This window comes from Pinus tabuliformis, chromosome 6, assembly GCF_031772625.1.
Source record: "Pinus tabuliformis cultivar Carrire ecotype Pingquan chromosome 6, CPIR1, whole genome shotgun sequence".
NCBI lineage: Eukaryota > Viridiplantae > Streptophyta > Pinopsida > Pinales > Pinaceae > Pinus > Pinus tabuliformis.
The window spans coordinates 1,081,838,826-1,081,862,523 of record NC_142292.1 but is presented as its reverse complement, the minus strand read 5'-3'; the positions used below and the strand labels follow the sequence as shown (position 1 = coordinate 1,081,862,523).

General features: G+C 36.1%; 1 pseudogene; it reads left to right on the top strand.

Annotated features, from left to right (window-relative positions):
• LOC149262666 (COP9 signalosome complex subunit 5b-like) overlaps positions 1-23,698 on the top strand; it is an 80,756-nt pseudogene that overhangs the window by 39,878 nt on the left and 17,180 nt on the right.

Genomic DNA, 23,698 nt, shown 5'->3' with positions numbered 1-23,698 from the left:
TAACATGTTCTTTGCCTTAAAGGCCTTTGTTGAAAAACAATTTGGACATCAAATTCTTAAGCTAAGATCTGATAATGGCAGAGAATATGTTAACAACAAATTCATCAACTTTTGCACTGAGAATGGAATTCAAATGCAACATACTGTTCCATATACTCCACAACAAAATGGTGTAGCTAAAAGGAAGAATCACACCTTAAAGGAAATGGCTAATTGTATGCTTCAATCTAAAGGACTTAGTCTTAATTATTGGGCAAAAGCAATTAACTGTGCAAATTACATAATAAATCGCACTCCTACTAAGGTTTTAAAGAATATCACTCCAGAAGAAGCATGGAGCTCAATTAAACCAGATGTAAGTCACTTTCGTGTTTTTGGAAGTGAAAAATGGGCCCATATTCCAGATGAGAAACATAAAGCTTTAGAACCTAAGAGTGAAAAATGTATTTTTGTTGGATATTCTGAAGATGTCAAAGGATATATACTTATTCCACTTAAGTCCAAGAATGTTATCATTAGAAGAGATGTAAAGTTTGCTGAAAATATATCGGCCTACGAACCTAGTTTGGCGGAAGTGCCACCTCTTCCTATCTCTTCTACTTTTGAAAATATTTCTTCTTAAGATGATGAAAGCGAGGATGACAATCCTCCCCCACCTTCTCAGGATCCTCCTTCAGCTCTTCAGCTTCCAAAATGGGTCCATGCTACTCGGGATGCAGCAGGTGATCTTGCCGGTGATCCTACAGATCAGCGACGTACACGTTCTCAGTTCGAGAGAGCCTCTTCTTTACTGGCTCAAGCTTCAATGAATTATGATCCTGACAGCTTTGCAGAAGCTTCAGGCCATCCAGATTGGGAAGAAGCTATGAATGAAGAATATCATTCATTATTGGCAAATGATACATGGGATCTTGTTCCTCTACCAAAGGGACGAAAACTTGTTAGATGCAAATGGGTTTATAGAACCAAGTATGGACCAGATGGGAAAGTTGATAAACATAAAGCTCATCTTGTTGCTAAGGGTTTTTCACAAGTTTAAGGCATTGACTACATTAAAACCTTCTCCCCTGTTGCCAAAATGAACTCTATCCTCCTTGTTCTTTCCCTTGCTGCCTCTTTCAAATGGGAAGTCCATCAGATGGATGTTAAATCTGCCTTCTTGCATGGGGACTTGCATGAAGAAATCTATATGGAACAACCTATTGGCTTTATACAAACAGACTCCAACCTTGTATGTCGGCTTAAGAAATCCCTTTATGGTCTCAAGCAAACTCCTCGAGCTTGGTATGCCAAAGTGGATAACTTTCTTTTAGAAAATGGCTTTTCTAGGTGTCATTCTGACAATACTATCTACAGCAAGAAAGTGGGCAAGTATCTTATCATTCTTGTTCTTTATGTTGATGATCTTATCCTGACTGGTAGTAATCCCAACCTTATAAACCATGTGAAGTATAGCCTTAAAAGGAAGTTTGAAATGACAGACTTAGGACACTTACATTATTTTCTTGGTCTTCAAGTCTTGCAATCCAAGGAAGGTATTTCCCTTTCCTAGTCCAAGTATGCTTGTGATATTCTACGCCATTTTCACATGGAAGACTGTAAGCCAGCCCCTTCTCCCTTTCAGTCTGGAGTCAAACTTTTAGTCACTTGTACTTCTCTTGAAGTTGATGCTACTTTATACAGTCAACTTGTAGGAAAACTTTTGTATCTAACCCATACTCGTCCTGACCTTTCCTTTGCCGCTGGCCTTGTTGCTCGGTTTATGAAAAACCCACGTGAAAGTCATTGGAAAGCAGCTAAAAGAATACTTCGTTATGTTCGAGGTACAATTTAGTTTGGGATTCATTACAGTGCCGAAGCATCTCCTCTATTGGTTGGTTTCACTGATTCCGATTGGGCTGGTGACCCTGATGATCGGAAGTCTACTGCAGGTTATGTGTTCACTCTTGGTTCAAGACCTATTACATGGGCTTGCAAGAAACAAGGTGCCATTTTTCTTTCTTCAGTAGAAGCAGAGTATCGTGGTGCCGTGGAAGCTAGTAAGGAAGCCTTGTGGCTTCGTCAGATCCTGTCAGAGTTTGGCTTTCAGTAGAAACATCCGACTACACTTTGGTGTGATAATCAAAGTGCCATTCAACTATGCAAAGATCCAGTCCAACATCAGCACAACAAACACATTGAACTACACATGCACTTCATCAGAAAGCTCATCCATGACCATGTTCTTGAAGTGCAATATTGTTCAATAGATGATCAAGTTGCAGACATATTTACAAAGGCTCTCACAGAGGCGAAGTTCACTAAACTTCGATTTATGGTTGGAGTTCAGGAAGTTGTCACTAAGGGGGGATAGGCTCTAGTGCCTCCTTCCTTCTCCTATTGTGTCATATTTGTAAATCCTTCAATCCTATCCCAAGTTGTTCTTAAGGGGGGATGTTAGGATATTCTGACACATAGGAAATAGTTATGTATAACTTGGTCTAGTATAGAGTTAGGTAAAGTGTGTTTCTTTACTATGTACATTTTGTAACTTACAATCCGACGGTCACGATATGTAGTGATCCGACGGTTCATTCTCTCCTCGGTATTACCGACACTTGATCCATGGCTTAACACCCAATTGGTCCATGATCTCTATTTAAAGAGCATGGAGGGTCATTTGTAGGTTAACTGTTCATGAGAGAAGCTTATGTAAAATTTCATTCTTTTATTAATAAATTGCCTGAAGTGGCCGCGTTGGCTCAGGCCGTGGATTGTTTCCCTCTTTGAGGGTTTTAACCACGTCAAAAGTACTGGTGTATTGATTTGTGATCTGTTTGTGAGTGGTTTCCTTTGGTGTTCTGTCTGTGGAACTTACCCTGTAAATTCCTACACTCTCAACCACCCCATTTTGTTGTGGGTTATGGGGTGTTGTCAACTATCGTCAAAAGCCTTCCTTTGCACAAAAAAATTTAATCTCATTCCACACGTACTCACCATCGTTATCACACCTAAGATCCTTCAATTTCCTTCACTTTCGCATGGATATTAGAGACAATATGGTCGGGTAATTCCTCCAATATGATCCTCCTCGCCTTGGCAACACACTTCTTCCAATCTACTAGATTCTGAGCATCAACTGCTGCTAGTTTCATACTATCATTATCAAAGAATTCCTTGAAGCCATTATCCTCTAGTACTTCCTCCATATGGTTCTTCTATGCAACATAATTCAAGCTTCCCTCAAGGAAATACTCAAACCTTAGTCCATTGAAATCCATCTTCTTAGTCCCAAAGAAAACATGCAATACTATCTTCAAATTCGAATCTCCTGTAATGACAACTTTGAAATCTCTACTCTATAGTGATTCCAGCTTTGATACCATTTAGAAATTAATGTGTAGATTCAAAATTGCTCATGAAATTTAATAAATCACAAGACTCGAAGCTACTCTACTGACTTGCGGAATTTAATTCACCCTCTAAAACAAGAACCATTCACATGAAAAAGGAAACATCACACAAACACACAAATTTATCTAGGGGAAAGCAATTGCTCAAAACCCCTTACTATCTATATTGCATTAATAAGAGAAAATAGAAGAAATACAATGCTTTCTCAAGCCTAAGCACACCCTGCAAGTGTATACACTATCTCTCTACTTGACTAACTGAACCTGGCCCAACACTTAGCCAATTTCAAGCCTTCCCAAGCTCCTATTTCCTTGTGTTTTTCCATTGGGAAATTGCTCCTATTTTTTAGGAATTTCACACCAAGGAATTGCACAATAGCCTTAGGTCAATCTCTGACTCCATGCACTACCTGTACACATGGGAATATGCTACAAATAATAGTCCACTACCTTGGAATATCCATCTCAACTAGGTAATTCGAATTCTCTGCATGCAACAATTATTTTGGGTTGATTGATCAGTTAACTAGTTGATCATTGAGTGTGGTTTAAGTTACACATCCACAAATTGACCTCCACTAGTTCTTATGACAGTTAGAACTAGTTAAACTGAAAATAGCTCAAATTAACTAAAATAGTTTGCTACAAATTAGCAATCAATCATCATGTAGAACTAAACCAAGTGTCTCCAACTCGAATTTACTAATTTAAGTGAGTGAAAAGAGCCATGTCACCCTAGTTAACTACCTCCAAGTATTCTACTGAAATAGAAATTCAAATTTTAATCTAGTTTGACCAAGGCAAAGTCAAAAATAAATTTTCTTGCTCCATTTTCAACAGGAAAAACCCCTCTTCTAGGGGAAAAGCTAAAAATTCTCTTATATTCTTTAGAACCAATTTAAATGAGACAACCAATACCTTTTTACTAAGACAAATACCTCCTCCAATCCACCAAGTCATCCTCCCAAGATGATTATCCAAACTCCAGAATTTGACTTAAGTTAAATTGCTTCAATCCTGCATCAAACTTAGATTTCGGTCCTCCCATTTTATATTTTTGGCCCTATTGTATATTTACAACTTCAACCCTTCTACAGCTCATATTCTTCACATGTGTGTCAGAAAATAGAGAATTTCGACTCCCTTTTGCTTGACAAGTGTCTCCTTCCTCTTCTCTATGATTCTCCTTCTCTTTCTAAGTATTTCATAATTCTTTTCTCCTCTTGCAACTGCAAATTGAAACTTGTTGAATTGATAATCAAATAGGTTGAGTAGAAATTCTATTATAGTGGTTTCAAGGTGGTTGAATCTATTCATGAGGCTGGCTTTTCTTCTCTTGAGGCTGACTTGGTGGAGGAGGCTAAACTTACAATTTTGACTCAATTACAAATTCATTTATTGATATACAAAGCCCAAGTTGGGTCTATTACATGATGACAAGGACTATAACTTATGACACAAACCCTAGAAGAACCCAATGGTTGCTTTGAACTAGAAAAAATAAATAAATCATGAAATCCATTCTTATAAATATTTTTTCTTTTCTTTCTTTTGACAACTACATGACATCATGACTCAAATACAATTATGAAGATCGATGCTAGTTACATTTCTCAACAGAAACTACAGAGCCTTATTAATTTTGTTGGGGCTAACCAATCCCTAATGAATTGGATCTTGGATGGGTCCACATGCACCCCATGTTCATCCATGATGTGTCCCAAATATTAAATTTTATGCATGCAGAATGAGCATTACTCCAAATTGGCATACAATTGGTGTTGTTGTAGGGTGCTCAAGACCTATTGAATGTGCTACAAATGTTCTTATTGGGTTTTGCTAAATATGAGGATGTCATCCAAATATACAACCACAAAATAGTTTGTGAAAAACCATAGGATATCATCCATCATCCTCATGAATGTTGTTGGAGCATTATTCAAGCCAAAGGTCATGATCAACCACTCGAAAATGAATTATTTACTTATGAAGGTTGTCTTCCATACATTAATATTTTCAACTGGAACCTAGTGGTATCCTAAATTTAGACCAATATTACTAAAGATCTTGGCACCCTTAAGCTAATCAAGAATATTGTCAATCTGTGGGATCAAGTATATACTCTTGATAATGATTTTTTTCAAAGATCTTTATTCAATACTGAGTCTCCATGTCCTGTCCTTCTTATGCACCAACACAATTGGACTCTTGTAAGGTGAGGAGCTTAGTCTAATATGGATGTTTTGGATGAGCTCATGAATCTATTGATTTATTTCCTCAATATCAAAGAGATAACATCTATATATTGGGCTATTAGGTAAAGTAGCACTTGGTATCAATTTACTTGAGTGTTTAAACTGTTAGGGTAGTGGAACCCCCATAGGTGGAGAAAAAATATCCTTGTATGTCTCTACAATATTTTCCACCTACTTTTATTGTGTAGAGAGGCCCCATGCTAAGGTTGTGGTGGTTACAATGAACTTCCTTCCACCTTATGAGTAAACCATGAATGGGACAAACTTTGCAGTATGAGAGGTTACCTTTTGGAATTTCTTTGTCAATATCAAACAAATTATTGTTGTTGAAACTGCCTTTGTTACGCTATAGAGCTTACCTCCTAGAGTAACAATGACACTACGTGACAAGGCTCATAAAAAACATGAAATTTCCACATATAAGGTTGTCCTAAAAGAAAAACATAAATTTTGAGTGGGACTACATCACATAGTACCTCATATTAGAAGGTCTTGATTCTATAGGATAGGAAGCATTGATGACTGACATAGATATCTCACCCATGGTTCAACCAACCAATGATGTATGGATGGGGGTGTGGCATTGTTTATAGCCTCAGTCTCTTGATGAGCTCAATCGAGATTAGGTTCTTTTGGATAATGATTGTGAATAGTGAAATATAGTGGGGTACCCTTCACCCACATCTCTAAATGGAAGAGTCGACCCCCTTCTTTATGATCCTTTGGCTCTTCTGTTTGGATCTTTGCATTTACAACGGTAGCACTAGATTCTGCATTGATGGCCCACTTTCCTTTATCCTATTTTGAATCAAAATAAAAGACAAAGTATATTTTTTTCATTTAATATTAGCCAACAATGAATGATTCAAGCAACATTCATCAGTGTTGATCCAAGGGATTTTTTGAAACTTACACCACTTTTTAGTGTCCTTTTTCGACTTCCCATTACCCTTCTTTTCCTGTGACTTGTCCTGGTTGTCTCAAGGTTGGATCTCCTTTCTCTGTCCCTTGTTCTATGAGTTTGGGCTACCTTTTTTAGGATTTTATTTTTATGGATTTGTAGACTTTGACTCTCTTATTCCACTACTTCAATTTTTGCTAAATTTTGATAGTATATTAATAAGCAACTCCTACTGAGAAGATGTCCAAGAAATCCATCTTCATTTGGATGTAGCTATGTCGACCACTACGATACTTTGGAACCAAGTGTGACTTGGAGTCTCTGATATGCAAATTTAAGTGCAAGGTATGGAAAATATTGGCGTACTTCATCACTAGCTAGTATATCTCATGTCATAGAGTTGTCCATTTTGTATACTCGTCATCATAATTATATAAAAGGTAGAATTTTTCGTTGAGGGCATCAACAAAAGCTTCATAAGTGGGTATTTCGTTGAATTTTGTAAGTCATCTTCATTGTGTCTATCCCAATAACCTTCCCACCAATCTTTAACATGCGGAAGGGATTTCAAGAGCAAGAAGTTGATCTTTTCCTTGTCAAATTTTTTGGGACAAAATAATAGCCCTTCAACATATTTAACTATTTATCCAAAGCATCAACATTTATGTTGGCCTTCAAACAATGGGATATCAAAGTTAAATTGTAACTTAATGGTGTCCTCCAAAATTTCCTCTTTTTGAAGGTGCCTTGGTCATTGTGGGAAGTTTACAAAGAATTTGGGTGAAATCGTTCATCATCACGTGAGTGCTCCATAGAGAAACAACTTGATGGGATGTCCTACTCTATCATCTCTATTTTCCTTTTCAATGAGAGGTTGATTTGTTTTGAAAGAGTGATTTTTTCCAAGTGAAACTAGCTCAAGAACCAACTATATATACCTTGACCTCATATTGGACATACATGAAGAAACAAAAAGGGTAAGAATTCTCTAATACCACTATTCTGGGTTGTACAAGGAATGAAAAAAATATAGGAAAGGAAATGAAATACAAACGAAGAGAAGTATAATAGAGAGCATAATAATATAGTGTAAACCCAACTTCTATTAATAAATAAAATAAAAAAATATTGTAGAACACAAATTGGCTACAATGGTGGTAGCTACCTCTAAAGAGAGAGAGATGGAATTTACATGCATTTGAAAAAAATATTACAAGAGGATGAAAGAATGGTATTTTAAAATAAAGAAATAACATTATAGGTCTAAAATCCTAACACTAGAAGATGAATCACCAAAAGGTTTGTGTTCCTCAAAGTGGTTAGTTGGCAATTGAACTTCCTAGAGGAAAATTTTTTCATACAATATTCGTTTGGAGCACATTATTGAGCCCTGGTATTGCACCAAGGATGTTACAACTCCCAAGGGCTTTTCAACTTAAATTATCAACCTGAGGTTCATACAAACTTAGAGGTGACAATGCTATATGCACAACAAGTTAGGTTCTACTCATGTCACCCTCATTCATGAAATCAGATTAAGGTGTTCAGAGACCACTCCTCCAACTAATTACAGTGAAAACTTCTTATGAAAGCATAAACAAACATGATTCTAACTACAAAGGTGAAAATTCCATTCATCAAATGTAAATGCTGATTGAAATTGCATGAAAGGAAAAAGGATAATCTATTTGCAAAAGTAAATCATGCTACTTTACTTGCACACTTAATTTAAATCAATAACCTACTTGCATACATCATTTATCTACTCACACTTGCTTGAAAATGAGGAATCCAATCTTTAACATACCTATGAAGAAAAATACTAATTCTAACTCTGTTTTGTTATTTGATGGTTGCAGTGATGAAAGGATGAGGTTGGAGTGGTCCTAGAGTCTTCCCTAATCATCAAATCATAGTGTGGGGGCCATTATTCAACTTAACTATGCCAGAGTCAAAATATGGAGCAAAACTGGTTGAAGAAAACAGTGCTACATGTATGCTATATGAGGTGTTACAGGAGGTCTTATATTGCTACAAGAGGCCTTGTTTTGCTATAGAAGGAGAGTCTGAGAGATTTTTGAGGACAAAAATGGTGTCTTGAAGGCAAAGGAAGGTGTATGAAGGTAAAAGGAGGTGAATGAAGGGTGTGGGAACCCCTTAGCCAAGCCTAGTATCCCTCAAAGTTCTACCTTGAACTAGAGTTGATGCCCACAATGTCCTTCATCTACCTTAACAGAGTGAATTCAGAGACAATTTGGAAGCAAGGTGAGGTGCCTAAGAGGAAGATGGAAAGGTCCAGGTGGATGTGGCACTAGTAAAAAATGAGATATTAGTGACTAGTCACCACAATTATTTCAAGTGAATTACTAATAAATTTGAGAAATTTTAAGTGACCCAACTAAAAGCGACTAACTTAAATGACTAATTTAGTCTAGAGATAAAGTATACGCTTGGATGATAAGTGACCCAATATAGTATATGACTAGATAATAAGTAACAAAATAAAAAAAAGATTAACATAAACGACTACTATAGTCCAAGTATAAAAATATGACCAACTAACAAGTACAACAAATATATGAATTAGTAATTTATGGTAGTCATTTTTAATTGTCACTCAGGAAATCGAAAAATGAAATTTTGATACTAAAGTGTTATATTTCACTAAATTTTAACATTGTGTTAGCCTCACTCTCTTAAAAATCAATAATAAATCCAATTATTAAATTAAATAAATAAAATCATGAGAATTCCTCAAACTAAGGAGTCTAGTTTGGATGAGAGATTCTCTCCAACTAGCTGTCCTAAATTAGTGTGTAAGTTGAGAACTTGTCTCAACCAAGTGAGTCTAAGATAGACGCACTATCTTAAGACCAATTACTCATGTATTTAAATGTATTATTAAATTTTTTGAATAATGTGAATTACATGAGCATGAGAGACCACATGATGGCTCTCTGCCTTTTCCGCTAGTTTAATTTTTGTGTGTTAATTTGTTGTGCATATGGTTATATGGCTTTGTGATTCTTCTTCATGTGGTATCAGAGTTGTAGCCTGTTGAGGAATCGATTGTGCATTCAAATACTATGTATTCTCTTTTGGTGGAGCAGTTTGACTGTCTTGTGCGTTGAGCCACAGAACTATGGAAAGATCTGAGCCACTTGACCAGTGTGTGATGCCAGTGAAATCGCCCCTGAGTTCCACAACACCAGATGCTAAGTCGTCCTTTTGAGGGAGATCGTGGATTATTTTGGAGCCACGTGAGGGCAGCCAGGTGTGCCTCTGGATCTGCGGAGTCACAGATGTGTGCAGTCGACTGCGAGAAATTTTAATGTGAGTATGAAAGAGCAAATATCATGCCATTAAGCACTGCATTTATGGTGGAACTTTTTTGTTGAATATTTTCAGAGCTCTTGGTGTAGTAAGCTAGAGGAGCAGCGTGCAAAGGCCTACATTGAGCTTCGAACGATGACATGGATCGAATGGGTGTACAAAACAATTGGTATAAGCGGATCGAATGAGGGCGCAACTATTAACCTTCGATGTGTATACTGCCTCTGTATGATATGTATATTCAGTGTGTATCCTCCGCTGATTGAGCTATAGTCATCAATCCCTGGACCACAACGTTGCTGTAGTAGACGGGATGTACATTCCAGAAAGGTGAATTCATCAGAACAAGATTCGATATTATAACATCTTTTGAGTTCATCAGCTCAACTAGACCACCTCTCGTGTATTTCAAAGTGCCAATCAAATTAAGGTTTTCAATTTCTGGGACTTTTCCAGAAGTTTATTATGCTGAGAATTGAAGTAGAGATCACCTCTAGCTGCGGAGGTTCAGGAAATTAATTCACCAGAAGTAACAGTGGATCTAGAATACCGGGAATAATACCACTTCTAGAGAGAACAAGATCACCCTATCTATATATGCTCCTACTCCGGAAAAAGACTGGTTCTTTTATATATTCTCCTCAGAGACACAAACCTTTTCTTTTCAAAATTTCAGGAATTTGTTGGTTTTTTTTGTGTAATGGACTTTTTTCTTCCATGGAGGCCTTCATAAGACTAAGCGGATTTGTTCAATAATAATAAAATCGTGAAAGTGATTGAAGCATGGCATGAGCAGGTCAGTTGAGGAGATTGACGGAAGGAAAATCCCCATCTCTGAACTTAAATCTTAGAAATATTGTCAGAAGAAAGATTGTGCTTCACTTTTAAATCGCCCAAGTCCGAGAATTTAGTAGTCAAGCCCTATGGTTGCATGATCCTTAATCTCAATGTATATCTCTCAGAATTTGTGGAAGGTATGACACCCAATTCCATTCTCAGTTTAGAACTTTGGCTTTTGTTCATCATGTTGTTTCTTTTAGTCAATTCCTCGGTGGAGTGATTGCAATAAAGTGCATGCTGCATAAGGAGCACCAAAGTTCTACGACTACTCTCTTCGAATGCCACAACCATTGGATCAGTTAGATTTGTTTCTTGGAGCATTGTGATCGATGGAGTCGTTAGTGTGTGGAAGCGAATTTACTGAATTAAATTGTTGAAGTGCAGGAATTAAATTGGGAATCAATTGCAGTTGGCCTCTTACATAATACAGTGGAAGACATTAATGTTATTACTTTTGAAAAGAAAAATTTTATTATTGGAGAGAGGAGTTTTTTTTAGATAATAAATGTTGGTAATTTTTTTTTTGGAGAAATAAGTGTTTTGTATTATGGAGTGATAAGTTTTTTGGAGTGAGAAGTAAGAGGTGATTTTTGTACATTTTGGAGAAATAAGGAGTATATTTTTTCATTTTGGAGTTATAAGTATTTTGTATTTGGAGAGATAAGTGAATATTTTTTCTAGAAGGTTGAGTCAGTTTTTAAAGACAAGTTGCTTCAAAGGGTTACGAGTTTGGCATTATCATTTCTTGGGAAGTTGAAGGTTGATGTAATTCACTACTCAATAAATCATATTTTTTTTTTTTTTTGTGGTTCTTGTGTCCTAGATCTACTCGAAATTGAATAAGGGGATCTTAGGTACACCGTGTGTAATGAATGCGTGTGCATGACTTGTGTTTAGATTATCAAATCACTCTCTTTTTATTATGCTTAATCAAGCTCTTGAAATCAAGCTTAAGTACACAAGCACAAAGCGTCACATCATCGACCTGATAAAAATAATATTCTACAACAACATTTCACAACAGATAATTCATGCCAACAAGTTAAGGATGCTACAAAATCAAGCATTTCAAGCCTAACAACATCAACATCATCAACACTTTTTGTATCACTTGCAGATAAACATTTTTTAACTGAATTGTACGGGTGCATTCTCGGTTTTAACCGACATCCTAATTTGAATTGTTAAGGTGAATATATTAAGTCAGGTAAACTGAGTCATCAAGATTGAACTTGTCATTTGTATCTTGGGTGCATTTTTGACAGTGTTTGACAGCCTTCCTTTTTTAAATCAACACATTCAGTGAGTACATTCAATAAAGCACAAAGTGTCAGTAATAAATCAAGTAAGTTCAAGCAAGCCATCTAGCAAGCAATCATCATCAAACAAGTGTGAATTCTTCAAAGTAAGCATCAAATCAAGACAATGTTTTAAGTAACAAATCAAGCGAGCGTGTCAAAATCAAGTGCGAAAGTTCAACACACAACATCTACAACAAATGAGCCAGTGTGAAGTTGATTGAAGCATTCACAAAGTGTCAGTGAAGCATTCAAGCAAAGTGATCGTCATCAATCGAGTGTGACATCAAGAGTTCAAACAACCAAGTTATAAAACTCTAGCAAGTAAAGCATCAACAATAAGCAACAATACCTGCGAGCCTGAATTCAAAGTGAGGAAGCTAACATGGCAACACGCATTCAACTGTCCCAAATTCTTAACAATTTGATTTTATCATCAGCGAGTGACATGGTGAACATCAACAAAACAACTCTTGCTAATATTCAAGTGCATCTTCAACATGCACATGAAATGATTAAGTTTCTTCAACTGGAGTCGCAACTTCAAAGAGATGAGTTGCAATAGAAGAGTGATGTTTCCAAGTCTTTCATTCGTCCAAATGAAGATACCAATGATGATTCCAAGTCACTGATCCAACCAACTTCAAGTGTCGAAGTGGTCCTTGATCCAGTTCAACTTTCTTCCAAACCAATCATCAAGCCATGGGAAGAACTTCAAAGTAACAAAAATCGACGAGGATTAGGATATGACAAAGATGAAAACAACTTGCATATCCCCAATTATTCTAAGCTGATCAAGTTCATCAGTGCAGGGTTTCTTGATCAAATACAATCAACAAGCCATGAGAAAGTTGCAGACAAACAGACATGTACACAAACTGAAGTTGCATTCAAACCAAAATGCCTTCATTGTCAAAGAACTGGTCATCTGGAAGATCAATGTTTTGATGTCCATCCTTGTCACCATTGTGGCAAGAAGGATCATTCATCAGAGAATTGTTGCAAACAAGACCAATCTATCAGATTAAAGATCAATTATGCATGGATTGATCATTAGGAATGGTCGTCAACTGTAAAAAAATTGTATAAGTTTTACAATTGACTTCACCCACACATATTGCAGCGAACAATAAAAATGAAGATGGTACTCTCATGTAGTTGAACGGGGGAGTACACCAGTGAAATACTCCTACACCTGAAGGGGGGAATTTAGATATATTTTGGAGAAGATTGCCTCTCCTTTCAGCTGACAAAGGGGGGAAAATGTCAATGAAATTAACAAGTGGTTGTCAGACTGAAAGTCTCGACAACATCAGCGAAGCAGCCAGTGGGCATCTCCATCAGCCAGTGGGTGATCATCATCAGCAAATACGCCAATGGGCGTTCATCAAATTGTGTCAGTGGACATCGGATGTTGTTTTCAAGCAAAGGACAGTTGGATCCTTTTGTGCCTTCACACATGATGGAGTTGTCAAGAGACATTCAGAGATGAATCAGTCATGCAGCTGACTCATGGTCTCTTCATATTGTAGTTTCTTCAACATCAAGGTTTGGTGGTTTTTCAAGAAAATGTTTTTTGAGGATCAACTTGATAACTTGGAAGATGGTTCCTTGTTCATTTTTGATTTATCATTAGGGGGGGAATGTTAGCCTCACTCTCTTAAAAATCAATAATAAATCCAATTATTAAATTAAATAAATAAAATCATGAGAATTCCTCAAACTAAGGAGTCTAGTTTGGATGAGAGATTCTCTCCAACTAGCTCTCCTAAATTAGTGTGTAAGTTGAGAAATTGTCTCAACCAAGTGAGTCTAAGATAGACACACTATCTTAAGACCACTTACTCATGTATTTAAATGTATTATTACCCTTTTTGAATAATGTGAAGTACATGAGCGTGAGAGACCACATGATGACTCTCTACCTTTTCCGCCAGTTTATTTTTTGTGTGTTAATTTGCTGTGCATATGGTTATATGGCTTTGTGATTCTTCTTCACATTGCAGATGGATTCAGAGAGCCACCTTAAAAGGGTCTTTGAATCCATCTACGGTGTTAAAATTTAGATACCCCTTTAAGGGGGTCTCTAAATCTGTCTGTAATGTTAAAATTTAGGTAAATGGATTCATGACCCCCTTAAATGGGTTTATGAATCCATCTATAGTGATAAAATTATAATAATCGATATAATATAGAGTATAAATTTACAATATATAATAACTTTATACTCCCTTTGGAAGGAGGGACAAGAAAGAGAGTTTGAAACCGATATAGAAGGGTTTTAACGGTTAATAGAAATTTGTTTACAAATAAAAATTATATAAGATTTGGTAAGCTGGAAATTAATATATATTATTTCTTGTTATATGCCTTATGGTTTATATTAAGGTCTCATTATATTAGACCATTTGGTAATCTATTCTTCAAAAAACAAGAAGGAGACTATAACATATAAACTAGAGGGAAATCTACGACATCTATTTGGCTTGATACATGGCATATTCCTAAGCAATGAAATTATATTGATTAAACCAAAATTGATCTACACGATAGATTTCCCCCATTATGAAACTTCACCATCAAATATGGAGTCTATTCACTTATGGAAGTTTTCTGTCACACCTACTAAAACCTTGTGTCTTCATAGTTAAGCTAGTGAAACTGCATACCTTCATAGTTACCTTAATTTAATATAATATTGTAATGAAAAAATGTTTTTATATGTTTTATTATTATTATAATATATAATTTAATATAATTAATAAATTATTATATTTAAAATAAAATATTTACTATGTAATTGTAACACAAAATTTTATATTATATATAAACTTAATACATATAACACTTTATAAATCAAATTTGACTCATTTATATTTACATCCCTACCCCCTTTTTTCATGAAAATCATGTAACACATGGGCTTAAAGATCTGATCTTTGAAGTCATGACAAAACCCCAACAATCAAAGAGTGAGCATATGGTCATGGGAACCACCAACTTAAGAATGGAAAAGGAACTTGGAGATCAAATTCCAAAGGGAAAATGCTACTTTGGCCTTGAAAATTCCAGTAAAATCTACTATTGCAAAAGAGTCCTTTAGGTATGTGTGAAGTCGAAGGCCTTCACATTCAAGGCTTTAAATTATGGAACATCTAGAAGCCCAATTGAAAATTTTGTTGCGGTTTTAATTTTATGTATGTTCAATCTCGGGAAAAATCAAACTAGTTTAAGTTTCATACATCCAATGATGAATCAATCCCTTTTCCAATTTAAGTAAAATCAAGGACATGAGCTCACGAAAGTCCATCTTTAATATTAGGTTTTAAATTATATATGGTTGTAGAAACGAGTGGGTGAGATATGAAATGATTTATTTTTTTTGTCTAACCCACAAGAATTTGAACTTTGAATCTCATGCTTTACATATTACTTCATAACAAGTTGATCACCAATTGAATTATACCCTGTGTGCTGTGCAAAAATTAGTTACATAGGAAAACCAAATTTCTTTTGGAAAACCTCTATACCAAAATTTGAATGAAAACCAGTGCAAAGCTTTGAAATTTCCCTATCCATCATTGTTATTTTCCTCTACTCCTATGAAGGACTTTGTGTGCATCCAAAGTTTAATGCCAAATCATAGTGGGCATTGAGGTGTTTTCACAAATTGTATTGGGTGCTCAAGATTTTTGAATAGGGTGGCATGATTTGAATTGGGGACTGAGTTTCTTCACAAATTCTTATGCGAGTCTTGTAATTTTGAAGTGGGTATTGATTCATTTTGTACATTCTGATCAGGTTATTCTAATTTGAAAGTAGGCACTGATCACATGGAGGTCTCAAGTGCTTCTCTTTTCTGCTAAAATAATATAGAAAACATGGAAGATTGAGAATACTATTGTTAACATGGATGGTCCTTCTCCAAAGTTTGGTTCAATATATTACTATGATGAAATTTATCAGAAAAATATTTAGCAGGACAAGCCATGGGCCAAGGATCCTCATTACTTCAAGAAAGTGAAGATATCAACACTAGCTTTGTTGAAGATGTTGGTGCATTTTAGGTCTGGAGGTACATTATAGGTCATGGGTCATATGTAGGGAAACACTGACGGGGGCACCATAATTGTCATGGATGCATTTTTCCTTCTCAAGGAGGGAACTGGAATGAGAGTCAATGCTCAGGTGAATGCTTATGAATATATGGTGGATTATGCCCAAACTAACAAGAAGGTATTTCCCTAGTAATCCTCCCTCTCCTCACTCCATAAATTATTTAGTTATTTTCTGAGGGTTTCTTGGTGATAATCTCTTATTTCTTGAATCTGCAATTTGTTTATTATCTATTTTCTTATGGTCAAGTATGCATATACCACAAATTTTTTTTTGCTCGAAATTGCAATTTGTATTTGATTGGAATTGACGAAACTTGGGGATTCAATGTAACTAAGGGGGAGGGGGACTAATGGAAAAATCATATTAGGCCACCCTGTGTGCATTTGCATTAGCTTTATGCAAAAGAGTTACTCCTAAATAAAGGGGAAAGTGAAATAAATGAGATAATCCTGATTTGGCTTGCTTAATTTCCAATAGATGACATGACACCTAATATATCTATGGGCGTTGAATTTGTGAAAAGTATTAAATTTAACTTTAACCTTTGAGCTGTCTCACTTTTGAAAATTCTTGGTCACATATACTGCTTTCAATATTTGTATTTAGCTTGCTATTGCATTTGGAGTGATCCATACTGATATTTTAGATGGACAATTAAAAAATGAGAAACTCTGTGCTTCGAAATGGTTGGTTAAATATGTTACTTTCAAGTTGTGTGTTAATCCTGCTATTTCCTTTGGCATGGAAACCCTAAAGCTCCCATCCATAATGTAGGGATATTGATGTTATGAATGATTGTGTGGATTGTGTTGCGTAACTTCCAAAGCTTAAAGCTAAAAAATTGAAAGCTAATTGAAGGATAGTTATGTGTTGAAGGAGATAATAATTGATTGACTAATGATCTCATGTGATATTGTGAAATTGGTATCACATCTAGATTAAAAGTAGAATAACTACCAACCACATATTACCTATATTGCAAGACAATGACTCTTGAGAGAGAGTTGGATGTAAAAATTGAAAAACGATTGGACTTTTAAAAAAAATATTGATTAATTCAATGACAAAAAACATTAAAAAAAGATATAGTACTCTATAAATGACCAAGCAAGTTAACTACTTTTTGTAGTTTCCAGAGTACATTTTGGATAAGAGGCAATTAATGTGTCCTTTATCATGGGAGCAATTTATTCTAGGTGGTCTTGTATTATTATAAACATTTGTCCATAAATGTTACATGTGAAAGAATTCTTCCATATCCACATGCTCGATAATATAGTGCCATAGTTACTAGATTTTCCTTAGGGAACCCTTCATTTGCATCCAAATCTAATTCTTTCGAGAATATTGGAATCTTGGATCTATATATGATTCTTGGTATTTTGGTTTATTTTTGATCGAATTGTTCCTAAAATAGGATCTATTTCCATTTTAACTACATCCATATTTCAGTGATAGAATAGTGGCAGATTTACCCTCTAGCTGCATGTTTTGAACAATTTTTACCATCATCATCTTTAGGAACACTGAGCATATAATTTACATAATAATTATTTACTGACTTGGTCAAATTTGAGTGATTTGTTCCCAAGTTTCTTTTAATGTTAGAATTATAGTAGTTGTGATCATCATATTAATATCATTATTGTATTTTAGTACTCTTGTACAATGAGTTATATTCAGTGCAGTATGTCTTCTAAATAACTCTAGATATCATCTAAAAAGTTAAAGTTCACATGATTTTTTTTTTTTTGGGTCTCTATTTTTATTTAACCATTGCCACTCGTGTATTAGTGTGGTATTGTGAATCAGAAAATTTAAAATTGCATAGTTTTCCACTTCGTTGTTGTTGTGATAAGTTTGAGATAGAGGTGCATTCAATATTATTTTTTCCTACTTATTATTAGATCCGAGGGAGGATCTATTGTCTATTTAAAGAGTCATATACCCTCTATGGTTTCTTATAGTATCTTGATCAAAGATGCTCTGGCTTAATTTATTAGATCCTTCAACTACACCTAGACCAATCTCCACCCACATGATTACTTACTTTGCTATGATGTTCCCATCTACGAGGGGGACAAAACAATGGACCAATAGTGGCCTTTCTTATGACCCTAAATTGATGAGGATATTGGGGTCATATCTACTTCCCAAACACCCTAGTAATAACGTTGTTCTATATCTCACACTAGTAGAAAGACTAGTCCTTACAGGCCTCAGTGGCAGGCTACATTTTCTAGGCAACAACATATTCTGCAATCCAACTATTCTTCTAGGTCCTCTTCAGGAGATTCATCTGTATGACGTTTTCCACATTAGGCCTTGGATGTTAAGGGAGCTAACTCTAGTGGACCCTGATATGTTTACAATGTATTCATGATTTTAGATAAATCTCATAGTACATTTTTCTTTGACTTCTGCTATCTGCTCATAGGGTTAAGATGTTGGGTTTTTTTAGTTTAGATTAGTACTTTTCATTTTTCATCTTGCTTTAATAAGGAGCTATTTTTTGCGTTGCCACACCCATTGACATACTTTTGTGGCTATTCATTACACATTAACAAAATAATCTTTTCTTATCTCCACCAAGCTAAGTTTGTCTCTCAGTTCATCTCTCAACAATTTAAATTTCTCCTTTACTTACATTCCTTTCCCTATTTCCATTTCAATTGTGCATTCAAAAATTTCTAGTCAAAGCCTCATCCAAAAATCTCCATGGTATAACTTTATAATCCCATGAAAACATGACATTTAGGGTCTGGTTTCTAACTGAGCCTATTGCAAATGGATCCAGTTTGCATTTAATAAAGAACTCATCAAACATTCATCATTATCAGCGTTATCCGAGTTTCCATGAAATGATTTCCTATTCATGGAGGTTATTTGTCTATCTTTCTTGAATATGTATATTGATTATGTTGTGGTGAGTATTCATTGGGTGTGAGAGTATTTTCTTGTTAAAATGTTATCATTATCAAATATTGACCAGTGATTGTTTTCCTGCATCTAACATGTGCTGGTTGGACACTTGGAGAATGTTGTAGGGTGGTATCACTCACATCCTAGGTATGGTTTTTGGCTTTCTGGTATTGATGTGAATATAGAGATTCTTAATCAATAGTTTAAGGAACCTTTTTTAGTTGTAGTTATAGACCCCACAAGAACTATATCTGCTAGCAAAGTTGAGATTGGTGCTTTTCAAACATACCCTTAAAGGTGCAAGCCTCCCAATGATCTTGTTTATGAGTATCAAATAATGACTCTGAATAAAATTGAGGATTTTGTACACTACAAGCACGTATGTTGTTTATCTTCTTCCACAAAAAAATTCTCTTTCACAAACAAATTCTCTTTCACAAAAAATCTTGGATGATGCAAAAGTCTTGGGCTTTAGCAATATACATTTTTTTTTTTGGATTTTATAACATCCGCTAACAACATTTTTTGTTATACAATGAGTTTTCAAAGACGCTAAGATCACATATCTACTATGTTGGCCTTTGCTACATGATTTTAAACTTTGTAACATTCATTTATTAAATTATTTGCAAAATTTGTCAAGGTAAATGCCCTCCCATGTAGACCTGTACCTCTTATTTTCAATGGGAACATAAATAATCCTTGTTTTTTTTTTCCAATTCATGCTTATAGATGAGAGACACTAGAAAATCACAGCACCATGTAGTGACTAATTACTAATCACAATCATTCCTTGAACTGTGTAATACATTCCATGCCCTAGTTTAGTGAAATCTTCTAGGCCTTAATGAATCTTCCTTTATTTCTGAATTTGACCCCTCTATCATGCTTTGAATCCTCAAATTGTGATATAGTGAATGGTGAGCCTAGTTCCACTGTCGAGGGTCTGAATAGTCAGGGATTTTCAACTATATTCAAGTCACTCATCTATACATAGTTTCAGGGTTGCAATATTGATTCACACTTCCTGTGTTAGGCTCCACGAAAACCTTAAATTTTGAACCACAGGTAATTGGACATGGAGCTGAACTATTATGTGTCCCAATGTGTTTTGATTCAACCACCTAGATAATGCATTGTTCCTACCTGAGGTTAGGATAAAGGATCTTTATTTTTGCTCTGAAGGTCACCTAATCCTTTGCCATATCAGCCCTAACACATCATCTCCTTGGCTGGTATAATAACTGAAGTTACCATAGCTTTTTCCTTGCAAGATTCCTAATAGAAGCTTTAGCTAGTGTAATATCTGCACTAATTCGATTAACAATATCATGGATACAATTAAGAAGAGGAATTGATAATCATTTAGTAGTGAAACTTGTGATTTGCCTCCCATTTGATATTTGCATTGTCACCTACTAATACTGCATAAAAGTTTACAATGTTGTATAGGGTGTTGTTACTGTAACATACTTTGTGTTATGTGCTGCACAATAAGTATTAGTTATATTCAATCGATATGGTGTTTCTAATCATATTGAGTCATGAATGAGATTACCTGAAGGCAATATGTGCTGAAAACGTGTAACTAGGTTTGATCTTCGTAATGTCATGTAATTGTGACTTTCGTAAATGATATAATAAAATTATTTTTGCCTTGCTTCATGGGTTTCATGAGCAAGTGATTTTATTTTAGGTGGCTCCCATTGAGAGCCTTAGGATTTTTCATTAAGATCAATGAATTAATGTCATGTATGAAGATATCTTCTTGAGCATATGTAAAATGTATATGAGTCAATCTAGTGTCTAGAAAGCCCTCCAAAAGAAGAGCATAGTCCTATTGACTCGATGTCGGTTTGCAATATAAAGTAATAACCTATGTTGGCTCACCTGAAGTGTCACATCGATTCAAATGGTAATGTCAGCTTGGGTATATGGAACAACTACTATAAATAGGTGGGTATGATCTTTGCATAAGTATAGTTCAAAAATTCGGATACCTATGTAGTTTTCGGTGGGTAATCACAATGAAAAGTTCAGATGGCTAATCACAGAGAATAAACTTCACATATATTTGAATTTGGGAAGAGGGAAAAGGAGTCTCGGTTATCTCTGTTTCGGTGAAGGTGACAAGGATGTTACAATTCTATAAGGGAATTCATATCCCTCTCATCTAGAGATCACAGTAACGACGGATAAGAAGGAGAAACTACATTTGTAATTTCGGTGGCCTCTAACTATGACTTCAGAAGACAAGGACAGTTGCCTAAGTGCAGAAGATAAGGGGAATGCAGCAACACTGTTTCAATGTTGAGGAGAGTCCATTGTTCATAAGAAAACTATGTTTTGGATAAAGTTTTGTTTATAAACCTCGGTTTTGTCACAGGAAGAAGGATTCAGTGCTAAGTCATAGTCTCAATGATGTTGCTCGGACATGCTTACAATACAGTGATATTACATTGATGGATTTCAGATTTCTATCTTGGTGAAAGTCTCTAGTGTAGCCTCAGAAATGGAAGAAGAATCTAGAAGAAAAAAGCAGAAGAGGACTCGTGTCTTGATCATGGAGTGGCTAATAGGTTAAGGGTCTTGGTCTTGGTATTCATCAATTGAAATATCTAGACGAAGAATTTGTGCGGGTTTTCCTCTCAGAGAGTAAGAGGTTTTGGACCTAGCTCATAGCCTACATGCTGTTTCTCTTGTCTATTTATGTTCTTGTATTGGTTACTGTTTGATGAATAAGAAAACTAATAATATAATGTAAAGAAGATCACAATTTAATCAAGTAAAATCATTCACAAGCAATCACCAAATAAGAGAAATCAACTAATTATAATGCCCTAGATTTTTCAACATGGTACTAGAGTTTTGTAGCGGCTGCAACACCCTCCAAAATTTTGGCCTGCATCCAAATTTCAGAGCCTTCCTTGGATTTTCCCTTAATGGTAGCAAACACTCGAGCTCATCCCATGAGCTCTTGTTGAGTTTTCACACCCTCTTCGCTTGATTGATCACCAGTCATCTTTTGGCATGTTGATCTCTATGTCATGCTTGCAAGTTTGTTCTAGAATTTTGAAGGTCTATCTTTGTGTGTATGAGTTGTTTTCGCTCTGTCGACATCGATCGCACTCACACACTAAGTTGTAAACACTGTCGCACAAGTGTCGTCACGGTCGTTTGAAGACATATTTCAACTGTCGCACTTGTCGCTCTCAACCTTCGAGTCAGTCTCACTGAGCATATGTTGTCTTGTTGGTTGAGGTGATTTGTTGTCAAGTCATGTTGAGTGTGTGATCACATTTTTTTGTATGCACGAATACGCTCACTTTCACACTTAGCCAATTTTCCTGAAATTTTTTCGACCGGACAACCCTCGTCAACCGGGACCGATCTCAGTGACCTTGCACTGCTGCCCAGAACTGCGCAAAGACTGAGGTTGTCCTCTAGGTAGCTTTCTCTGCACAATTTTGGAAATGAAGCAGCTAACTCACTCCCAGAAATGCACATAAGTTTTCCCAGAAGCCGATCCACTTTGCGCTTCCCGTAAGATTTCCCGTCAAGCATCCTGCTGGTCAACTGAAGAAAGAACTTGAGTTGTGACCCCGGGCTGTAAAAAGCTCCAAAATTATGTAGAGATATCTTGTCCTACCCATCCTGCCTTCTCTGAAACCAACTCAAAAAATGCGTAGAGCTATCTAGCCAACCCTTCTTGCATGCTCTGCAAACAACCCAGGAATTGCGCAGAGCTGTCCTGACAACCAGTCCTTCTTGCTCACTCTACAAACAACTCAGAAATTGTGCAGAGTTGTTGTGTCCAACCCTTCTTCCTTGCTTTGCAATCAACTCAGAAATTGAAAAAACTCTCTGGGCCTAGATTGTCTCTCAGGATTACGCAGTTTTGACCAACAACTCTCGCAACCTGACTTTGTGTTCCTCTGGAAAACTATGCAAATTTTCCTGCCAGTGCCTCTTTCTACCCGTACTATCCTCCCCAAAGAAATTGCATAGATCCCAGCTGGGTGACCTACCTAGTGCTCCCCTAAAAAACTATCCAGATTGGACCAGTAGCTCCTCGACACCCCGCTTGGCCTTCCTCTCGAAAATCGCAGAGTTCTTCCTCCCATCTTGGTTTTTCCCTGTAGCTATCATTGCTATCTCAGATTGTGAAAATCTATCTCCAAGTCACATCTGCGTAGTTTCTCCCAACAGTGCTCCAGAGCCCCACATCTTGGCCTATGCTATGATCCCACAGCCTCAGTGCCTTGTCCCTCTCTCAATCACCTGCACCGAAATGGAAAACAATGCATCATGGTAGACTAGGAGATTTTTGAATTTGATGTCGTCTCGTCATGAGTGATTGCAGGAACATGTACACTGATGAAACATGGTACGTCGACACACATGATGGAAAAGAGGCACATGCTAGAAGACTTTCTCATGATCAAACAAACACATGAAGCACATCGATCAAGCGAGCGAAAGGGACACATGCCCATGTACCATCAAGAAAAGACCAAGACCATCGAAGACCCCACATAATTTGCCATGCAGAGGTGAAGACATGTTACACCGAGAGCACACCATCACTCAGTAGCACAACAACTCGACACATACACGAAATTCAGCTAGTACATGTCA